The sequence below is a fragment of the Xiphophorus maculatus genome, chromosome 20 (genome assembly GCF_002775205.1).
Source record: "Xiphophorus maculatus strain JP 163 A chromosome 20, X_maculatus-5.0-male, whole genome shotgun sequence".
NCBI classification, from domain to species: domain Eukaryota; kingdom Metazoa; phylum Chordata; class Actinopteri; order Cyprinodontiformes; family Poeciliidae; genus Xiphophorus; species Xiphophorus maculatus.
Genome location: NC_036462.1, coordinates 343,062 through 364,428, shown reverse-complemented (window position 1 = coordinate 364,428; position 21,367 = coordinate 343,062). Strand labels below are relative to the sequence as shown.

The window sequence follows — 21,367 nt, the reverse complement described above, 5'->3', positions numbered from 1 at the left end:
GGCTGGCCGAAATTAGCGTTCATAAATCAGATCAACCTTGAGCTAAACGCAGCTTCCTCCGCAGAGCTCCAATATCCAACTTGAAGCTAACTTCACTGTGGTATCAACGCATGCTAGATCTGATCTCCAAATTATGCCCCGCCTCTACCGTGGCACCTCTCACACAGAAAAATACAAGTCTCATCCCCATTCATTCATTCATACAGCCTAGTGTTAGTTCACACACACACATACATTTTCGACCTATCGTTCAGAATAGTATGTCTGTATGCTTTGTGTGTATGTGTGTGATATTTTAGTAGTGTATATGTGCAATTTTAGTCTTGTGTGTGCGCGAGAGAGAAAAAATGCATGCGCGTGCAATATTAGTTTATATGTGCAATCTTAGTCTTTTATGTATGCGTCTGAGAAAAAATATTGTATGTGTGTGCGACATTTTAATAGTATATATGTGCAATTTTAGTATTTTTTGTGTGTAGGGGTGTTTAGTAGTGTGTGAAAGACAAAACATAGTTTTTGTTCTAAACAGCCCCTCTTACTTGCATCCTGTATGCAAACCCATTTCTTTTTTTAAAACCTGAGTGTCCACCTCTCACAGAGGGCATCACCAGGTCAAAAGTTAATGGTTTTGTAGCTTACAAGATGAAAGTCTTTTAGAGCTTCCCTCCTCCTTGCGTTTGCTCTTCTTCACATCCTTCATTTGTAGTCTGTTGGGGGCCAAGCGTGATATGATACAATCCAGGGGCCGAGCCTTCAGTGACAGAACGGGGGAGAAGTAGCTGCCATCTCTTTTTTCCCTCCTCTCCCACTGTTGCTGCAGGCCCATGAAATCATCCTGACACATGTACACCACGGAGTTCCAATGTGTAAGTCATTAAAGCGCTAGGCCGGGACCTGTCATCTGGAGCTCAGTCCTGGCTGCAGGCAGATCCCGGGCGGCCTTCTAAGGTGCCTTCAAGGGCCCCAAATGACAGCGACAGATGACACAACTCTGGATCAATGTTTTCAGTTCTTTGAGACATGATATTTTAACATACATCGGATTTAGTTCAGATTATTATCATAAACACAACATGAAATGGTTCAGACAGAAGTAGTTGTCATGAAGAGAAAAAGCTGATTCCTGTCTAGCCTAGCTTCTTCACACATATATTCAGTGCTTCAAGTGGAAAAAATAACTGCCAGTACTCTTCTTAAAGCTGCAGTATTTAACTTTTATAAAAATATGTTTTTTTTACAAACTTTCTAAAGCTATCACTATGTTGTGATAATATAATGAGACAGATAATCTGTGAAAAAAATTTAACTCCTTCATCTCCTCACAGTGCTCCCAGCACCAACTACAACAGCCTGTTCACTAGCTTCATTGACAGCGTCAGGACCCTCCTCTTGGCTCTGATTGGTTGGTTTGACCAGGAGTGGTGCATTTCTGTAGACATACATAAGAGCTTGATCCTTTCACAGACTATCTGACTCATATTAAACTATCACAATATGGTGATAGTTTGAGTTTGACTGGAGCTTCAATGTCATAAATGTCATACAAATATGGGACAAAAACATGGGTAATGTTCTAGAGCAGTAGTTTTATTGTACAGAAATGACAAAGAACAAATAAATGCATAATAATAAATAATAATCTAATAATAATAATAATCTAATACCTTGTGGAGACCATTTTCCTGGCATATACTATGTTGTGGGGACATACTGCTCCTTGTGGGGACTGAAGCCTGGTCCCCACAAGGGGAAACACTGTTTTTGGGTTAGGGGTCAGATTTAGAATAGAATAGAATAGAATAGAATAGAATAGAATAGAATAGAATAGAATAGAATAGAATAGAAGTACTTTATTCATCCCAGCAGGGAAATTACTTCGCAGTTACAACATAGAGACAAGACAAGACAAGAGACAAGACACAATAACAACGTCCGGGTGTTGAGTCTGGAGTTTGGCTGCGGTAGAGCTGATGACGTCACAGGCCACCGCTGCATCAGCCGATGGGGGAATGTAAACAGCGATCAAAATGGCGGACGTAAAAGCCCTCGGCAAATAATACGGCAGCATTCCCACATCCAGAAGTTCAATGTCCGGGCTACAGTCTGTTCCTTCACGTTAACATGACCGGGATTACACCACCTCTCACTCACATAAAGTGCAATCCCGCTGCCCCTCTTCTTCTGACTCTTGGAAAGGAAAATCCAGGGACCTCCACGCTGCAGTCCGGAATAAGCAAGTGCAGCCAGGTTTCCGTGAAGCAGAAGATACTGCACTCCATGTACTCCTTCTGGGTCCTACACGCTGGTTTGTGCCGTCTCCTCTTCTCCCTCTGTTTAACTCCAGACCTGCAGCCCCGTCGTCCCCTCCGCATCCCCTCTGGGACCACAGGCCTGCCCCCGGGCAGCAGCAGAGGCCCACACAGCGCAATCAGCCGTTCACGCGAGCAAACAATGCCGCCACTCCGTTCGGCGAGGCTCTCCGCAACAAAGAGCAGAAAAAGCAGCAGAAGAGCGCAGAGAACAGCGACAGAACCACATCCAGCCACCGACGATCCATGGGTTCTTTAAGCACGGATCCTTAATCGGTTACAGCAAATATACACAGATTAACACACACGATGGGAGCTGCGTCTGCAAGCAGCCAGCTGTGCCAGCGCCATCTTGAAAAAAAAAAAAAAGATAATAAGACTAAGGTGTGAATTGAGTTAGGGTTAGGAATGTAATGGTTAGGGTAAAGGTAAGGGTAATGTTTAGGTTAATGTTCCATTCATTTCTATAGAGAAATGAATGGAAGGCAATACAAAGTATATATATATATATACTATATACAGGGTTGCCCCCAGAAAACTTACTAAGTCCGGTGGTCCCCCGACGTGGTCCACTGGGTTTCTGTTCTGTACTTCTGTTAAATCCAAATTAAATCATCAGTTAGTGAACCTAAAAACATAATGTAATGTTGATCACATTTAGAACCGGGCCATGGCATTAATGAACTAAGAGAATATTAATTCTGTTACATTTGATAGATAAATTAAAGGATTATAAATTGTTTAACATTCAATTTAACAGTTTAAGGAGTTTGTAACTTTACCTTTAACTTTACCTGACTTTAAGTAAACAATGCATTTGATATGCATTGTGTTGCCGCAAAAAATAAAATATAAAATAAAAATAAACCAGCGTGCTGCACTAGTCACGAGGCAAGTGCGAAAGCTCCTCTGCGGGCGGAACCACCGGTCCAAAACGCACCAGCTAACTGGGAAGTCAAGCCTTATAAAAGGCAAACAGAGTCAGCATGTGGAGACTTAAATGCACATGTCGCATATAATACTTTGCTCATAAAGATATATCATTCTCACTGCACACTCAATGCGCACCTCTAAATGTGCACCTGTGGGCTTTGAGCACAGCTCAATCTGAACATTTGCGGTTCACATTGAGCTGCGCGAGCAGAACAAACGCGGTGGATTTATACAGGACTCCTACCTTGATGAATTCTTCAAAGAAACATGTATCCTCATCCTCATGGGGGGTTGATATACATGCCCATATAAGTGAGTCTATATGAGCGATCTGTGCCGAAGTAAACTTCAGAGATAAAGCCACGACAGTGTGCTCGAAGCGGCAAACCCGCAGAGGCGCCAGCGGTCTGATTGGTGCGTGCTCCCTTTTCAATTCAATTATTTAATCAACTATTAAAACCCATCTTTCTTTCAGGGATAATTCTGCCCTGCCAGTAAAATGTTCACCGCACAAGAGACGCTTGCAGTATATATATCCATCCATCCATCCATCCATCCATCCATTTTCTGTACATGGGGTCGGGAGGGGTGCTGGTACCTATCTCCAGCGAACGTTTTGGGCGAGAGGCGGGGTCACCCTGGACAGGTCGCAGGTCTGTCGCATGCAGTATATTTATATATATATATATATATATATATATATATATATATATATATATATATATATATATATATATATATATATATATATATATATATATATATATATATATATGCCTGGAAAAATACATAATACCGCCCCTTTTAAGGAAAAGAAAATTCTCAAGGTGTCATGTATTAATCCTGCAGTTCTATACTATACCCCACGAGAACCTCAGCTCTTTGTGATCGTAAAATATCTTCATGGGAGGCCGTAATGAAATCACATGAATGCGTTTGCATCGCTCTGAGGCGATACAATTTGTCAGTCCTGGTCTAGCCCAACAGCCAGCTGTCTCTTCTGCCGCTTGTTTTCCTCGTCACGTTGTAAAAATGCATCATTTGAAAGGTACGGATTAAAACCAGGTTTGGGATGAATCCTGTCAGGAAGGAGTCACCTATCCCACGCAAGCAAGCTGAGACTCGGCAGTAATCCCAGTTGCGTTTGGAGCTTCCTCCCAGCCAAGACGATAACTTTCTAATTGACCGGAGTCACAGCGCTGGGAGCAACTCTGCCATATTCAAGACCCTCTTTTTATTGGAGGTCCGATGTTTCCCTTCAAGCGGCAAAGCCTCTCAAGCCACAACCTCCCCCATCCTCCCCTTAGTCCCCACCTCCGTTACTGAATGATCTGCGCTGCAACACACAAGCACACACTTCCCCTTTTAAAATTTTGTTTTATCTCCATGTCATGCTCTGGCATTATATCTTGATGTCAGGCATGTGTTGTTTAGAGTGATTCACACGCCCTTTGCCGAGGGGTGGAAGGATGGATGGGAGCACAGTCAGGCATGGCATTAATAAACACTAACAGCTATGCAAGGTGCAGTCAAGTCAGCATTAGCTCACAAAACAATTTCTCCTGGGGTGTCACTACACATTTTTGGCAGCTTGGCAACTCTTGAGTCTATTTTCACTTTTGTTCGAAGGAGAGAAAACTGTTAACTTTTGTTTTTTGTTAAACATTTTTTATTTTTTTAGTAAAACTTTAGAGAAAACAAACAATTGGTTTGGCTTTTTTTGTTTTATATTGGGATTTCTATAGTAAGGACAAGCTGGCCATCTGTGTGACGGTATATGAAAGTTCTAAAATATTAAATCGCTAAGATTTACTGTGCTGCTCTTACAAGTAATTTTTTTAATGAGTTGCAAAGGCAAGGACCAGATACTCTTGAGTTTTCTGTATGGTACTGCCCCTCTGTCACCTGCTGCTGCTGACTGCCACTCAGCTGGCTGAAAGAAAGCTAATACATTCCTCTTACAAATTACAAATTTTTCAGTGGAAAGTATGAGGAAAGTCATTGTGTGGAAACTGAACACACAATGTTCATTGTGTGGAAACTGAACACTGTGCACCATGATCCACACACCTCTTGCAGAGTTTTTTTCTTTTCATTTCTTTTTTCCCCAAAGAAAATCCAGCAAATTTTTATGAAAAATATCAGGTGCTTCTGATGTTATTATAAATATTTAATACCGTAAATATAAAATTGTTTTTGGCTAAAACAATTTACTGCAATAAAACAAATCACTATTTCTTTTGGGTGTTTTCAGTTTGTTCAAATCGGCAATGTTAATTGTATACAAAAATAAATAAATATTAAATAACTTCAAGGTTTGTAAATGGAATTATCAGGGGAAAGATATAGGTATTGCAATTTATTGTTTTTCAGTTGCAATACCTATATATTTTTCCAATCTTGACTAATAATAATTGAATAATTATCAGTCAAAATAATTTTGATCTCATTAATGACAAAAATAATCTGAATTGTATTTATTTTCATAGTCAGGCACCTTTCATTTCTGTTTTCATTGATGATACAACAATAAAATCATGTTATTTTTTACTCAAAATTATCATTCTGTGAAAATCAAAAAATAAATAAAATAAAATAAATCCTCAAAAATAAAGGAAGTAATGCTCCGAACGAGAACCCGTCTGTAAATTATTTTTGGAATATTTCTGCTGGGTTCCTCTGGTTATTGTTGGAAACGGGACAAGCTCACAAATACAGTAAAAAAGGTTAGCTAAGCAATTAATCATAGTGGTTAGTTGTGCTGTAGGTTACAAAACCTCCTTCTTTTAAAAGTGATGACATGAGCCACCCCCAGACAAATATGTTTCTAGATTTCTACTCTAGTCTGGTCTATAGTGAGAGATGTAAGAGCTACTTATTATGCTATTTTTATGTAAGCTTAAATAAAGCTTCAGATTAAAAAAATTAGTTAGTTTTATCTCCCCATACACCCTACAATCAGTGTTGTTGCCTTTCTAAAATATTCAGCACAGGGTTTCTTTGTTTTAATTTAGTTTTCGATTTAAATCAGAGGTGAATCAATTGCCGAACAAGACTTGGCAGAAATTCCCCCACCTACCTTAAATCGACGCTTTCTCGAAGCCATGAGTGCTCTTGTTTTGACTAAGTGAAAAACCACAGCAAAGGCAGTGCACGGTGAAACCAAGCTTCGTTATACTCTGGTTGGCATATTACCTCAGGAAATATTTTGCAAATACAGAGTTCACATGTGCTGACTAAACAATGCGTTCCTGAACGCTGAAATTAAAAGTAAATAACCAAACCCATTTAAGCAGACCGGGAGGAAGAGAGTGAGTCAGCCATGACTTACTGTAACTCCACTCTGCTTCGGGTGATAACTTTGTTCACAATAAATATGACTTATTCTAGGTATCTGCAGGCGGATTGGCTGACTGCATAGATTTGCTGTCTTGTCATGGCAAATCATAGCATGAACATGAGGTTTTATTTTGCTAACGCTTGCTAAACCACCACGCAAACAGATAAAAATCTGCCTTGTTAAATCAATATAAACATTTAATGCAGAAGGAATATTCAATATTATGCAATACCCTTAAGCTGAAAAAACATGATACCATTTGTTCGGTTATCATTGAATGGTAAACAAACACACCTTGAAAAGGTTCTTTCTGGCAGTATGGTTTAGGCATGGGCCTCTCATTGTGTGATAACTGAGAGTTAAAAATATCACGCTGTCAATGTATCAATATGGGCCTGCAAAACCTTCACTGCAGACCTAAGCACAATCAAAATCACTAACATATATCAACAACCTAATTTATAATATTTGTTCAGTTAAATGTTATTAAATTACTTCCAATAGTCTATTCTATTTTTTTATAACATTTCTCTTGCCTCTTCCCATACATTGTGTGAATTATTGATGTTCCGTCCAATCAGATTTCAGTATCTATGTGTTTCCAAGGGAGGTCAAATCTGCCCAGGGTGATCAGAATCGGTACTGCAGGTGTATACTAACTAAACAATATAGCAATCAGCTTTTTGACCAATCAGCTTTTAGAGTGTGCTGCTCATACTAATATTTGAAAAAATTATATATATATATATATATATATATATATATATATATATATATATATATATATATATATATATATATATATATATATATACAGTTGTGTCCAAACTTTTGGTCTGTACTGTATATATATATATATATATATATATATATATATATATATATATATATATATATATATATATATATATATATATATATATATATATATAATGACAGAGATGGAAAAATTGATTTGATCTCAGGAATATTTAAAAAGTCATTTTCAAGACGGACTTTTTCTAAAAGACTGTACGTCATAAAGACTGGGGATCTTAGTCATAACGATACTACTTACAGATTCTGGAGAGCATTGGAGATTAAATGACTGGGATTATCCAGGAATACAGCATAGATCAGATACAAAAGGACTTGCTGATGGAATTGAAATCAAGTAATCAGCTGTTTGTCAGTCATTGAAATTTTCCTGGGTAAAGAGAGGAGGATGGACACAGTTAGAATGTTGCCTGGTAATGTAGTGAAGCAGACACTTATTAGGTCTGCTTTAGTAGTCAGCCAGCACCAAATGCCACTAGCTTGCTAGCTGTAATTTTAAAAGAGCATTAACTTAATGAGACTAACTGCTTGTATGGCTGTAGCTTCCACATCATGAATTTTCATGTTTTTTAGAAAAAGAAATATTTCCAAATGGCCAAACTTGATTTTCTTGTAAGATTTGCAAAACTCTAGTACTCATATTTCATCCAGCTTACTTGCAGTGCACAGTGACAGGTTGGGGAGGCAACTTTATGCTCCATACAGCTTGAGAAAACTCTGGTCACTTTTTCTTATATATCAGTAAACAAACTTTAAATTGTAGAAATAATAATCTGCCTGACCAAAAAAAAAGTCACCACCTGGATTTAACTAAGCAAGTAGGTTAGGCTTGTGCCTCCTATTGGATAATTACTGTATCAGCGATTATGTTTTAGCTGGAAACAAGTTATTTAACCACAACTGGTGCAATAAGTTCCTTGTCATTTCTTAAACAACCATGTCGAAAGATGCATCCTGCAGTCGTGGAAAAAATGTCAGTCTGTTTGCAAATGGTCAAATCATCGGCATGCATCAAGCACAGAAAAACATCTTAGGATATTACAGAAACTGCTAATTGTTTTAAGAATTGTCCAATACATTATTAAAAACCGGAAGGATGGTGGGGACCCATTGACTTCGAGGAAGAAATGTGGCCAGAAAAAAATCCTGAATGATCGTGATCAGCGATTACTTAAACGTTTGGTGAAATCAAATTGAATAAAGACAACAGTAGAACTCCGGGCTATGTTTAATAGTGAAAGTAAGAGCATATCGTGTGCTCTTACTTTCACTCAAGGGAACTCAAGGGATTAAGACTGAACCAATGTGTAGCCTTAAGAAAACCACAAATCAGTGAGGCTGACCCCCAAAAAAGGCTTCAATTTACTAGGCAGCACAAAGATTGGACTGTGGAGCAATGGAAGAAGGTCTTATAATCTGATGAGACCAGATCTACCCAGAGTTCCAGGTGATGGGTGCATCAGGGTAAGACGAGTGGCAGGTGAAGTCATTACTCATCCTAATGTCTACTGTACAAGACTGTGGGGGAAAGTCCTTTCATCTGGGGTTCCAGCAGCTGGTCAGGTTTAGGTTTAGCAACAGTTTGTGATCAAAGAATCACACATAGATTGGCCACCACCAGTGATGGCATAGTTACTTTGAAAAAGTAATTTTAATCAGATTACTAATTACTCCTTGAAAAGTAATTTAGTTAGATTACTGATTACTTGCTTTGGAAAGTAACTAAGTTAGATTACAAGTTACTTTTTTAGTTACTTTCAGCAGCTGCTTACAACAACCATCTGCCACCTGTAAAAATTACATTGAACTTTGCCAATACTTACGTAATTGCAAGTTATTTTATAATGGTAACATCAAAAATGTGTCTCCACTTGTAAGATTGAATGAAGGGGAGATTGTTTAATGGTTTCAACAGTCCAAAAAAAAAAAACTTTACTAATTTCTGTGTGTTTTTGTGCAGTTCACTATTGTCTAGAAAGCTCTAAATAGAATTTTAGAGCCTCTTCCCCAACCCCTAACCTCCAGGTTCTGTGTTACGGCTCTGCATTTGCTGTCAGAGCCCAGCGCACAGCGATCCTCCTGCAGCTCCACCACTCAAATGGCTGCACAGATGTGTGCCACTTATCTTAATATTAATAGTTATAATGCCATTTATTTGTGCAACTTTACAGACACGTTCATTTGTGGCTGTTTTCACATTTATTGCGCTGTTCATATTATGGTAGTCTCGATGTTTGCAGTTTTCTGGAGTGCAACGCAAATCTCGACGTCATTCACAGCAAATATATTAACTTGACATTAACAAAGACACAGTGGGACAGATCATCCAGGAATAGATGGACAGCAGAGCCTGACTAAAACTACCTGGATGTCAGACAAATTCTGGGGCTTTTTGTGGGTCTCTGCTTATTTCCAAGCCCAAATAAGCAACTTCACGTTCAAAAACAAGCCAAAAAATGCAGGCCATGACTCATTACATTTGCAAGCTACTTTAGAAAAAAACAAGGCCAAAGTCGCTTATAATAATTGGACTTGGCGACCGAAACTCAAAATAGTTCCTGCTTTTCCAGCAACAAAATGCGCATCTCTCACCTCCCTCCATTGTTTACATTTCTGTCGCTATGTGCGATCTGCTGCTGACTGTCGCATAGAAACGGTGGTTGCTCCCAAAGACACACAGAGGAAATAATATAAGATTACAAAAGAAAATAGTAACGCACAGTGATTTGGATTAGTAACTTTAATCTGATTACTGGATTTGAAATAGTAACGCGTTAGATGACTCATTACTCACAAAAGTGGTCAGTAACACGACATCACTGGCCACCACAGAGTACAGACCTTGCCCCAATGAGAATCTTTGGGATGTGCTGGAGAAGGCTTTGCACAGCAGTCAGAATCTACCATCATCAATGGAAGATCTTGGTGAATGGTTGTAAATAAATCTTCTAACATTGCAGAAGCTCATTAAAACAATGCCACAGCGAATGCGTGCTGTAGTCAAGACAAAAGGCAATCCAACAAAATATTTATTTTTTGGTGCTGACTTTTTTGTTGTCCAGCCAGAGTATAAACATGAATCTTTTAGCTGTTTTGTAACTTTTGATGTTTCATGACCAGGTTAACTACTATTAGCAAAACAAGCTAATATTATGTACCATTCTACATAAACCATGAAGGAACATATTGAAGGAATTTCTCTGGAATTTCATTTAAAGTAGATTTAATCTGTGCAGCCGGTACCAAAGTAGCAAAAATATTTTTAAATTCTTGGTTTGATATTAAGTACCTATGCTAGCTACTAGCCAAAGAAGTGTAAAGTGTAAAGTGTAAAGTGCTGTAGTCCTCAGCACTTTACACGTTTAAGCACTAGCACAGATTTGGAGACTTTCTTTGTAATCTTATTACAAACTTTTTCACTGCAGTTACATTATGATAAAAACAATGTTCGTTTTGAAATAAAAAAAACAGCTGATCTACATTGACAGCGGTAGCTGCCTCATGCCTAATATGGACAAAGCAACCCACTCAAGTGTTGCCTCTGTGCAAGTTGAATTTTGCCTCCTAAATGTTTCCTGAATTATTTGAGTTAAATCTTTTATATTTTAAGCACCTTATAAAAAATAGCAGAACGAGGCAGTATTTTTACCTTGGCAATTTTATGTAGAGCAGGTGTTATTTATGAAGGTCCCACACCTGCCCTGCTTGACTCTCTCTGCTAGTAAACAGTCATTTACTCGAAAATGCACTTAGAAACAGCTTGTGTTTGTTCTCTCTTGACAATGACCCGGTCACCAGGGCTTTCCTACAAAAGCAACAGTTACAGTCTCACATTTTTTTCTTTTACACCACTTTCTTTGCTTCCTTTTTCTTTCATTTTCTTTTTTTCTTCCTTTTCTTTCCTTTCCCTAAGCAGCCGTGACACATAAGCTAGCATACCGGTGTGGCTTATTCACCGGCCTGTGTTTGTTTTTTGGGAAAGGTCTTTTGTAATCGGAGCCGAGTCGTTATCTTAGCAGAGCGCGGCCCGGGCCAGACCAGACATTAACTCATACTTTCACTCTAACTCAAGCAGGAAATGGGAGTATTTTATAATGTCATCCACTCTGTCATGAATGCAATCGCTCAGCTCCCTTGTGTAAACTATCACTAGGGACGCTGGTTCAAGCCTCAGGAATATTGATTTTTCACTCCGTGTTAAAAAGAAGAAGAAATCTATACAACGTGTGTATCACATCGTCACATACATGTAATTATTTTACACGGCACAGACACAGAGGAAATGGATTAGAAAGACAGTGTGTGAGAGGAGAAGCTTGAACTGTATGTCTGCTAAATTTATCATGAGGCCTTTGGGAGCATTGAAATGAGAACAGTGGCCTATTACTGCTAAGAAGGTGTTTTATTGAGAATACGCCGACATGCCACCCCAGGGAGGACGCTGGGGGAGAGGAGTATGGCCGCAGCTTAAACCACTTTGTGTGAGTGTGAGTGCGTCAGTTGTCTTTTTTTTTCTTTGCTTGTTATACAGAAAATAAAAGCCCCCGCCCCCTCCACTTAATTATTCCATATGACGACTATTGAAATTGTCACTTTTTGACACTTGAAGGCGTAGTAGTCAATAATTTATATAGGTCAAGCCATCTTTCCCTGAGCTTATTGTAAGTTATTAGCATAGGAGAGTGGTGGCTTCTCAAGCAGACACTTTTGTTTATTTTACCAGCAGTGTTTGCTGACTGGATTGTATCCCAGGAACATTCCTTCATCCTTGGCCAAAAAGAGAAGTTTATGGCTCTCGACGTGAGCCGGGGAGGTGTGAGGGGTTATGTTCCGCTCTGTGTTTGTCACGATTATGAACAACGCAAGGTGTTAATCTTATCTTTACTTCTTTAAGTTCAATTCGCTCAGACTCCGTAACACCTCATTAGAGGATTGTTCCTTTTTTTTTATCTTAAATTTATTAGGATGGGAACAAATGTGACCCTTCGGAGATGCTCAGCGTCATCAAAGGAAATGATGGGGGGAGTAAAGGGAGGGGGTGCTCACTCATGCCTCAAGGTGAGTTGACCAAGATCCCCAGTAGGTGGCAGGGTCTTGTTTTCTTACCCTAGCTGAGTGCACATGGCGTGTTGGAGAGTGTGATGATATCATGACAGTTAATTGCTCTCATTGGGGGTGGAATTAGATGGATTGCACTGTAGCTGCTCTACCCTTAGCTGTTAATGTAAATGGGTTTAAGCTTTTCTGAAGGCAAACTGCAGGATAAGAGTTTAAAAAACTGCAAAAATACTTTAAGTTTTTTTTTTTTGCTGACTACTCAAAACATTGCATTTTAAACAAAGTTTTCAGAAGTACATATGCTATGTTTTGTTTGTTAAGATAAATAGTGTATTGTCTCTTGTGAGAATTTTATGAAGTTGCTGTGTGTAGTTGCTGTGTTCAAATGAGTCGTGATTTTGTTGCGGCTGTGTAAACATTACCATTTAAACGAACAATAAAGGCACTGATAGCGGCCGCCGGTTTCTTTCTTTCTACCGCATAGCTGTGTTTACTTATCTACTCTTTAATTAAAGGCCTGTTTTCTGTAAGCCTCCATTGTTTCAGTGGCACGGCCAGAGTCCCAGGAAAAGGGTCAAAGGGTTAACAGCCATAAACTGTGACTCCCCCCCCCCCCCCCCCCCCCCCCCCCCCCCACCCCCCCCCCCGTCCACACACACACACACCCTTCCCTTCCCTCTCTTTCTTTCATTGCTCTCTGTTTTTTTTAAAGGGGCCCCCTCACAAAGACACAGTTTCACCTGCAATACCCCCCCAACCCCCACACCCACATGCTTTTTTTTCACCCCGATTTGAATTGATTATGTTTAGACAGGGCTGCTTGTGATTGGTTGAGAAGGGCGTGGTTGATTGGGTAGTTTTGTATCTTGTCAGCCGGGGAACAACCTCGCGCGTGCAATCTGTCCGTATCCCGAGTAAGGCTGGAGTCTCGGCAGCGCCTCTCCTCAACCTGCCCTGCTCTCCAAGCCCGACTGAGCGCCTCTCTCATTCACTCTCTGTCTCTCTCTCTCACTCGCTCTCTCGCTCGCTCACTGTCTCACTCTCTCTCTTTCGCTCTCCGCTGAGTTCTCCGCTCTGCTTCACTCCGCACCGCGTGGCCCGGCACTCTTGTTTACCCTGCCAGCTAAATGGAGTTTGTCAGGTTTGTCAATATGATTGATTTGTCTGATTTTTGCCAGCTTTCTTGTGTTTAACAAAAAAAAAGAACTTGACAATTTAATTTGACCGGAGGATGTGAAGGAGGAAGGAGCTTTGTTGTCTGTCCGCTGCTGACATTATGTCATAGTAACTGCTTATTTCTGTCATGCCATTTCGTAGAAGCAGAGGAGTTATCCCGGGATTTAGTTTGTCACAGAGACCAGTAAGAGAAAGATGATAGCAGATGTGATATCATCGTATTGTGTTGGGCCGGGTTCTACACGGAGACTGAATGTGCATGTGCTGCTTTTTAGAAAATTTAATCCAGATGTTTTTGTTTACTTGTTTGCGCTGCTGTTTTATTGCTTGATGGAAGTGAATGTTTTTATTGAAAGTTAAAAAATATATGCGCTTTATATAAGCTTTTCTATGAACTTCTGGCAGTGTTTGATTAGTTTTATTTACTTTGCTGACAGTCAACCAGTTCTAGGATCTGGTGGTCTGCTGCCTCCTCTTTGAATTACGGAAAGTTCTTAGAAAAACAGGGAATGAGTTGCTGTCTGTTTTTTACACGTAACTTTTCATTATTATTATTATTACTATTAATTCTTCACTTCTTGTTGAAGAAAATCCTCAAGGGTAAAAACTTGAAACATGTTTTCCTCTGGGGTTTCTTCAGTGTGCATTTGTGAGGATTGTATACATATATTTTTCTCACTCCCAGCTGCAGTACTGGTTAATTCTCACTCTCTTCAGGGTGCCAGAGCGAATTAAGACGGAGGTTGGAGACAGCTCTATATTTGACACAGTCACCACAAACTATGTTGTCACTCCACATGTCATCCCGCTGTAAAGTTTAGAGTGCATGAAGCTTTTCTTTGAGATTTCTCTCCCTTAAAAAAAAACTTTTTCACTACTTCTCTTCCAAACAAAACTAAGAAAAGTGTTGTTGTTTATTGTCCATTTACATTTAACGTTGTTTCTGCTTTATTTTGTTTTTTATAAAGTTTCAACTCCTTGCATCAGTGCTCAAAAAAAAAAAAAAAGATGGGGGATGGCAGACGGAGGAGCTGCAGCGTTCTCACCGTAATGCCATGCAGCCGTGTGGCCGGGACTAGCGAAGTTTATTTGGGGGGGTGGCAAGTAAAGAGGGGAGTGTTGGACTGCGAGCTGATTGGGTTGACAGTTTGTAATCAAAGTTGATTTATTGTTCATTAGTAGTGCATTAGCCCTTTCAGGCAAGAGAGTTACATGTGTAGTTGCAGCACCTGTCATTTCTAAAACCACCACATAGAGAATCAAATATTAGCTGTGTACCCAAAGAAAAAAAAAGAAGGGGTGGTGGGATGCACCCCCACCCGTTTAACTCACTGGGTCTGCTTTGTACTGACCCCCTGTCAGTACAAAGCAGTCCCTTCCAGACAAGGGAATAGTTTGGAAGTGATATAGGGAATCACCAGCTGCCGTCTTCTGTTACTCGCTGGTATTTCCAAGTGAAAACAAACGTGTTTTCACTTGGAAACGGCTTCCCCCACACCTTCCTTTTCTGTAGCACTTGAAGTATGCACATCTCTCTTTCACAAAAAAGGCCATTAACTTTACACTCGAGCTGACATATGCCTGAAAAGGTTGAGATGCCAAATGACAATAAGATAACACAATGAGGAAGTTTGCTTTTATCTCTCATCCAAAGTTGAGGATGTCAGGTTGTTGACATGTTAGAGAGAAAATTATTCACTTTTACGCTTTTTAAGTTGCTGTTTGCATATTTCAATAAAATTTTAATATGAACGGCATAAAGAAACTTGGAAAGAAGCGGCAAAACTTGCGTCTGCTGTCATGGAAACGAGGATTAGCCGGCAGAAAATAGAAACAATCCATACGAGGGATGTATCCGCCTTGTATGAGGCTTTGACTACAGTTCTAGTTGAGGAGGATTTTTTTAGGGGCTGCCATCTTAATTAAATCTCAACCCACTCAAACAATGCCTCTGAAAGCGTGTGGCGCTTTGCGACCATGCCGAGGTGGTGAACTGTGGAACACAGGCATGCAGATTACGGCTACAGTGCAAAGGTGAAGACTGTGAGCAGCGGTGTGTGTGTAGGAACAGTCAGACTGAATATATTAGCTAAATCTTATATTTATCTAAAAGGTGTGAAATACATACCTGGAGGAATGGCCTGAAAAATAAAAAATAACAGGACACTTCTAAAACAATTCAAGTTTAAATTAATCAGTGCATCAGATTTAGTCAAAACTTCTCATTTTTTAGTTTAAATTCAATAAAATATGCTTAGTTTTAAGAAACATGTCAATGTAATATTGTAATATATAAAATTTTCTTCATGTTAGGGACAAAATGTGTGTGTCAGAGGCAAAAAAGTCACCTGCCTTCAGTATTGCTTTCAATATTGCTGGCTGACTCGTTTCACTTTGGAGTTTGTTTAAACCGAACGCTGGGTTTGGGGGGCTCTGCTAGAAGAACTTGTTTATTTATAATTGACACTTTAATTAAAATGCAGTTTGAAGCTTTTTATTTTTACAGTTGCCGTTGATATTTTGTGGCCCCATCGGCCTCCAGAAATAAAACCCAGAATATACAGCGCAACTAAACTAAACGTGGCTGTGAACACCCCGATTATTTTGGCTGTAAATATTTACCAAACTTCCTGATTGTGGATGATGAGGAAAAAGCAAACACCCCTCAGATGAGGTGAGCTGACAAATTGCTTTGCTTTGCTCTCTCATTTTTTATTGTTTTTAAACTTGTTGTTCTAATTAGAAATGATTGTCCTGCTGAAGAATTTTCAATATTCTGTATTCCGTTTAACAAAAAAAAAGCTATTATTGTACTGTAAAAATCTGCAGTGTCTCTGTCTGAGGGAAGAAAATGCTCTCCACATGAGAGATTTCAATCAACCTGAATGGCTAATATGGAATTAGTCCTTCCAGTCTTGTCAGCGGCTAATTATGTTCACACATCACTTGAATACAATAGCTGCCGTGAAATCCTCATTTTGGCAATGTTTCCACGCAGGAGATCATAGTCGGCAAGATCATAGTCGGCATGGGAAGCCGTTTCTTCCCCATGACCCTCTTCCTGTCGCGCTACAGTCGGCCAAAGTAGAAAAAAAAAAAAACAACAGACGAACGGACTCCGGTCTGATTTCTTCAGGGCTTATTTGTTTCTTTTGGGGGAGAGGGTTTTTTTTCCCTCTCTTTTCCATTCTATTTGATTAATTCCCCCCACCCAGAAAACAAGATGACCCCAGGGAGCATGAAAGAAAATTTGATACATTTTTTTTTCTCTTTTTACTTCTCTATCAGCCTTACTGTACCTTTTTGACCAGTGCAGGAGACTGTCTCACTGATGTTCACCTTCTTTTCCTTCATTTAATGTGTGCGTGCATATGTGCGTATTGACAGCGACTGTCACGTAGCTCTTTCCGCTGTTCCTTCACACCTAGTTTGGCCTCTGGCTTGCGATTAAGCATAGACATCCATGAGGTTCTCCCAGTGTTCTGTCATTCCTGCACTTTATATTTTATATTTATATTTATATTCATATTTTATACTGTATTTTATTTTATTCTGGAGTAACCTCACAACATTGAAAGCTCAAAACATTGTCCTGAGCCGTATGCAACGAAATTTCGTTCTGTATACACCCTGTGCATGCAAAATGACAATAATGTCAGTCTAAGTCTAAGTCTAAATGTTATAACCCTGAAAAATATATGATGGCATCCCTCTATTAACACATGTATTTGATAAGTTATGAAAGGAAAAATGATCAAAGTACAACTAAAATTCCTTCTGTTGCCAAAATGATTCAACATATGAGCTATTATAGTTATGTATATAGATTTACACGTATTGTTATAAATATAAATGTGATTTTATAGCTATGAAATTATTATCTATAAGACTCATTGTTGCTACTTTGATGGAATTCATAGCAAAAACACTTTTTAGATTTGCTAGCAGCTTATTGAAGGGGAATTTATTACACTGATCACTCAACCTTATTAAAAAAAATGCTAATAGGTTTCTAATTAGTGGATTGTTCCACCACTTATAGCTTGCCAGCTCTAGTTTTGATTGTGGACTTATTTCCAAATAGCTGAATTTGTTTTCTCTAAGTGTTTTGTTGTTTTTTTAAGTAGGGAAAGTATAGTGGATTTACATATATATATATATATATATATATATATATATATATATATATATATATATATATGTCAAAATACAACATATGTTTCCTATATTCTTTTGCTATGCAGTATTTTATGAGCTGCAAATGTCTGTCTGTATTGGTTGCTGCGAACATACCACAGTTTACATTTGTGCATCTGTTTCTGTCTGCGTGTGTGAGTATGTTTGGCCAGCAGGCCCGTGCTGGTACAGTATTTTGCCTCCAGTTACTCTGCAGCTGTGTGAGAATGTTCCAGCTCTTTTGAATGTTTACGTACAGGGAGGCACCTGGAGAGTGCCACACCTTCGTGAAATTCATAAACGTCAGCTATTTCTGGCATCCTCGGAGTGTCCTCTTTTTCCCACACACACACACACACCTCTCGTAGAGCTAGGCTCTGTGTATTCCTCCAGTTATTAGCCCGCTTCTGATCCTGTTTTTTAGGGGTGGGGGCACTGTGAGGGAGTGCTCTAAATGGCGACTGGCGTTGTGTGTTTTTTGCGTTAAATGGGCACGATACAGTGGCCAAGGCAGTATTTAACAGTTAAAGTACCCTCTCCCCCTTTGGCCCATTCCCACCCATGTCACCCCCCCCCCCCCCCCCCCCTCCCCCCGGACATTCTACTCAATAGTTTCCTCCCTCCGCGTTGCCCTCCTTTCAGGGAGATTTTCTCACTCCTTTAGCACAGGATTAAATGATAGTAGTTACATTGATCAATAGGTTAAGAAGCACACAATCCCTCTTGCTGCTAATGACCTCAGTAGTAATGGGTAATAAAATGGGGGTCTGTAATAGCCTCTGCATAGAGAGGAAGCTGCTCTTGCTGTAGTTACTATGAGCCTGACAAAAACAAAGTGTGAAACCATGAATTCACACTGTTACGCTGAAGGATGGACTATCGCCTAGGATTGTAAAGCATCTGTTACCTTTGAGTTTTATTATCATTTTCTCCTACTGAGATATGCATTATTGTGGAGTTACAAGAAAACAAATGTAGGAGTGAACCGGTTTTCCTGATTTTGTACAATCAGACGATACTTGCATGTTATTATCGACCAATCTTATCTACATCTGCAACGTTCTGAAAATCAGACACTATTCCTTTTCCATCTGCTGTGAGAAAGGACTGATAGACAGACCTTGTTGTACAAGTTTGGTTTGTTTTCCAAATTTGAAAAATTAAAGACTAAAGGAACAGATTGTTTTTAGGTTAGTTTAGTTAATTTAGTAGTTTGGCTAACTTTTCACATATTTCAATTCAATTCCAGTGTATTTCATCAAGGACATGATAAAACCAAATCAGGCATGGTTTTGTATGATGGTTTATTAGTCACAGCTTGATTTACAAACCCAGTCCTTCCCAGATATTTTTTAAATGTTTTTCAATTAACTAAGATTATCAGTTATTAAAAAAAAAAAATAAATTGGTATTGGTAAAAATTGGCGTGCCAGGCTATTTAAATGAGCCACCAGCTGCAGTTGGTGCCTCCTAAAATATGTATATTATTTTGGAAAATTTTATTTCTATATCACATTTCAGCAACAAGGCAGTTCAAATTGCTTTATATCATAACATTATGCATTCATCAATTAAGAAACGAGCACTAAACATTACATTTTGTTACATATCATCATCACAATCATGAGGCAAATACACATCAAATATGTGCAACTTTTTCCTGCTTAAAAAAAAGACAAACATGCAGTAGAATTAAACACCTAAAAAAAATCAGGTGGTATTTCTAATCCTCTAGGCATCCATTAATAATAGTAATAGGACATATTGGACTCGCATCTCAGCAAGACGGGGGCTGCTCCGTTGACCTTCAAAATGTTCATCAAAATTAGTGATGCTCGGGAAAAAAAGGACTTCAGTGGATAATGACTGTGAAATTAGGAAATGGGGGGGATGTGGCTACGCAAATAACAAGACAAGATGAACTGCATATTCAGACGTAACACGAGGGGGAATTAATATTGCATTTTGTTCCCTGCGCCTCGATGCTGGAAATGAGGAAAGTGGAGCCGTTGGTCCTGGGTGGGGCCTTGGCCCCGTAGTCCGGCTCAAAAAACTTAGTGGAGAGCATCAAAGCTGCTTCTTCATTTCATATCACAGCTCCTTTCTTCTGCTGACTATGGCACGGCTTTGTTTTTGTTTAAATGCTATGCTAAGAAAAATAATTAAGCTTATACGGATGTCCAAAAAAAAAGTCTTAAACAGCTAAATTACATTCAGAAACACATGAAAAATTCAAAGGGCTGTCATTAGCTCTGAGAGGCTCGGAAATGTGGCTTCCTCTGTGACGATGGGGTGTCAGCATCAGCATGGACTGTTGACAGGAGCAGAGATGTGCTTGTGTATTCCTTGTCGCTGTCTTCGCGCAAAAAAAGCACAATAGACACAACATCCAGCGCAATGCCTCGCTGTTTGTCATCTGAATGTTAAGGTAAGGGGATTTTAATGGCGTTTCACATCACAGAGGCGAGTGGCGGCGTTCCCTGACACACTCCGACTGCCTCGTGTCATCGGAGCAATTAAGGCTCTCTGACAAATGTGGACACTCTCTCAATGTCACAACAAATCACTTGTTTGGAGGAGTCATGCACTTACACCTTTCCTGTAAGAATTAGAGGCCCTCTAGAGTTTTTTGCCGCCGCGGTTCCTCCTAGTCCTCCCTTTCTTGCTCCTCCTTGGGGCTATCGGCATCTTTAAAACAGTACATCGCCGCTGACAGCGTCTCTAATGAGATAGTCGGACATGACACGGCGAGTGGGTGCAGCGAGTGAACCACAGGAGTTTTGGATGCAGTCTTTCACATCCTCAGTGGGAACTCACAAAATGCTTAAAAAAGCACACACACAGTTTTAAGATATTGACACAAATATACAACATGGTGAGAACACTTTTAATTTAAAAACGTAATAGAGAAAAACATGTTGTTTAATACAGTCATAATGATCTAATCTATACTGTTATTTTTGTTGTTTTGATCTGTATTTTAATTCAGTAGTATTTTCCTTTTTCCTTTTGTTTGTCCATTTTATAGCATTTAGGATCTTTTCTTCTCTGCATATAGTAAAGTATAACAAGTTCATATTTAGAATGACTGCTCTTTAATTTTCTAAACCATGATCATGCTTTACATGACGAACTGATCCACCTAAATTAGGGAAGAACAATATAGTGGTACTGATATGGATATCGGCCGATGTTAGTAATTTTTTAACTGATCAGTATTGGTTCAATATTAGTCTATTATTAACATATCAAAATTGATCTGGTAAATAAAACCAGGCTTATATTAGCAACCAATATTTATTTCCAACTTGTTGCTGTTTGGGAAGTGGAGCAGGTTTGTTCATGTGAAAGTGACAGTGATGTAGCAAAGCATTGTGGGGAGGTTAACTGAAACAGCAACTTCATCAATGCTTATTTATACTAAATAAACACCTAGTCCACCTAGCTGCTTTCAGGAGTTGCCTGGCTTATAAATGGAGTCCATATCTGTTCATAACTCAACCTCAAGCACATTCCCATAGCATGATGCTGCTGCCACTGTGTTTTATCAATGGGAAGA

The 21,367-nt window shown here is 39.2% G+C and overlaps 1 protein-coding gene and 1 long non-coding RNA gene across 8 annotated transcripts in view; one reads left to right on the top strand and one right to left on the bottom strand.

Annotated features, from left to right (window-relative positions):
- foxp1 (forkhead box P1) overlaps nucleotides 1-21,367 on the top strand; it is a 308,396-nt gene that overhangs the window by 207,884 nt on the left and 79,145 nt on the right. The window contains exon 1 of one of the 7 annotated variants that reach the window (XM_023325337.1): nucleotides 13,355-13,597. The exons of 5 other annotated variants lie outside the window; for them this stretch is intronic. The gene's annotated coding sequence lies outside the window, so the exon portion shown is untranslated. Of the gene's footprint in view, nucleotides 1-13,354; nucleotides 13,598-19,619; nucleotides 20,237-21,367 lie in introns of those variants that run through there. One more of the 7 variants, XM_023325336.1, reaches the window with a different exon arrangement.
- On the bottom strand, nucleotides 2,456-2,942 carry LOC111605874. Its single transcript, XR_002751876.1, has 2 exons — nucleotides 2,853-2,942; nucleotides 2,456-2,660 (listed from the first exon to the last, which is right to left on the bottom strand). It is a non-coding gene; the product is annotated as an uncharacterized LOC111605874 (long non-coding RNA).